Genomic DNA, 2,586 nt, shown 5'->3' on the forward strand with positions numbered 1-2,586 from the left:
ATGTTTGGACGCTGACCCAAACATGGATCAAAACTTCGGCATGTTTGGATACGTTGTTTAGGCTCGTCTGTCGACGAAATTAATAGTTTCTTATATCAACGTATTCCTCTGACTATTCTGCTCACGAATTTATAACTTGCTCCCACTCATTTGCATCTTCGGGGCGGATATAGGGCCTGGAAAAGTAGCATTTCATTTAACTAGAAATTCCGGCCTTTTCTATATATCCTGACTAACCACATGATATTGACACTCTGATTCGTTTTAGAAATGTTCCTTGAAACCTGTTCTATAAATTGAAGACATACGTTATTCAAATTGTCGTATTTTTTGGCTCCGTCACAGGATACTAAGGGCGGTAGGAGTGGAGATGGTCGTAATATGTGCGACGGGTTGCCTACCTGATCTTCTCGTAAGGCGCAATGGAGGATGTCAATGCTTGCAAAAATTTTCCTATTGGGATTTTGTGGTGCTTTTTTGCATCAATTCCTTTAGTTTGGTCATATTTTGCCGTGTGCAAAGTGACGTAACGCACGTACGATTTCTAATGACTGATATTGAGGCGCAAACTAAAGAAATTATTTGAGGAGGGTTCAAATTCTATGCTTTTACCCCTACCCGCGATTTAAAAATACTCACGGTAAAGGTTCAAAATCTTCTGAGTCGTAAAGGGTATACCTTAAAACGTCTTTTCATCGAGCACCAAGTGATTCCACCGGTTAGTTTTCTTACAAACAGGAAATAAGTAGAACCATGTATGTCGCCTTGTCTTTTGACGCGCTATGACGAGGTCTGGTGTGCAGACGGTTTTTCGGCGCGCACCAGTGGGTAGGAGAGCGAGCAGACAATAAATTGCCACATACAAATTTTGTTGCATATATAGTCCTCTACCTGAGGAACTTTCAAATTTTCAAATCGGTCGACCCAATCAGAAGTTAGAACCCACCAAACAGAAATGATCCATGTTAGGTAGGTTTACCCTACGTTGCTCTTTCTCCGGGCGCCGTACGATGTCGGGAACCCACCGCGCATCGGCGTTAAAGATTTGGGCCCCCGTGTGGTCCGAGCGGGGCGGCGGCTCGCGGACGGCTGTCGCGGCGGCGGCGCGCGTCACAGGTGAGTCATATTCACATCAAATGTAACCCAGGGGGCCCTCGAACACCCCCTGTCCGGAGTCCGTGCGCCGTGTCGTTCGACCTGGAGAGAGAGTTAAAGCCTCCCGGAGTAGTTAGGCCCTACGGGGACGAACGTTCATATTTTTGAGGTGCGGGCAGGCGCAGATGTCTTCCTTAGCGCCATGACGCAATATTGGTTGACAAAATAGGCCAAGTCACACCACTATTTCACCCACCCCGTACAACTGACTGAGCCACTGGTGATAACTCCACACACGAATAAAGCATTCTGGCAAAGCTGAAATGCAGAAGAATCCAGGGAACAAGAAAACGGAAGTCACCTTGTTAGAGCATAGCGATTTCCGGTTTCTTCTTCATCCCCGCATTCTTCTGCATTTCAGGTTCAGCGGAATGCTACATTGCCAACTGAATTCTTAAAATTGAAATGTTATTACTTTATTCACATTGTGATTCATAAGTGACACTTTTTATTAAGGGATTCGTTGTGCAGTTAACGCAAAGTGGTTTCTATTCTGTTTTTGTGGTTTTGCCCCCAAAGTCTTTTGATTTCAGAACGTTGATGACCGAGTAGAGCTGCTGTAAAGCTTCTTTTGCGGAGGGCAGACTAAGCCAACCAAGGCCCTTACAGGACAGGGCTGGCGGCCGGCTCGCAGCGAGCATGACCAGGACGAGGGCGCGGGCCTCCGCTAGCCTTGTTTTGCTGTCAGTGGCGGCGCGGAAAGCGGACCCTTCTAGACGCAGGCTCGAGTCCGACAGCTCTTGGCTCAGGTACGAGAGCCCAAGGAAGACCATTAGCACGCGGAGTAGAAGAAGTAATATAGTGCTTGTCAATACTTCGCTGTTCATCACCTGAGCATTTCACCAGTGTTACCTGAGCACCTACCGGGGCCTGCGGCAGGCCTTCCTGGCCGAGTTCTGGTCGCGCGAGCAGCAAGGGCTCGCCAGGAGGCAGATAGAGAACGCCCGCTGGAGTCCATCCACGGGCGTAACAATGGCACAATGGCACGTCGCAATGACGCGACGTGCCCAGCTCTTGCACCCGCCCCTCCCAGAAGAGACATTGCTTACATTCCTCATACACCACTTCCCTGGGCCCGTGGAGAACCAGCTCTACACGACGCCGAACCTCACCCTGCGCGGGATGCGGTTCATCCAGCGGCAATTGGACACGAACAAACAGTGGCATCTCTCCATGGACCCGCCACCTCGGGCCCAGCCCAGCGGGAGCGGGACGGCATCAGGGCCCTCCACCTCGGGCGCCCCGCGGTCAGGCGGCGCCCCGGATCACGGCGCGCCGCGCCGCACGGTCAACGTGCGGAGCCTGGTGACAGACCCGCTACCCCTCCCGGATGCCAGCTCGGCCAGCCGGCGGCGCCGCGGGGGTCGCAAGGGGAAACAAGCAGGCCCGCCCTTCCGCCAAACGGAGTTGCCAGCTCCACTTCGCTGCGCC

The sequence above is a fragment of the Frankliniella occidentalis genome, unplaced genomic scaffold (genome assembly GCF_000697945.3).
Source record: "Frankliniella occidentalis isolate FOCC.00 unplaced genomic scaffold, Focc_3.1 Scaffold121, whole genome shotgun sequence".
Taxonomy (NCBI): Eukaryota; Metazoa; Arthropoda; class Insecta; order Thysanoptera; family Thripidae; genus Frankliniella; species Frankliniella occidentalis.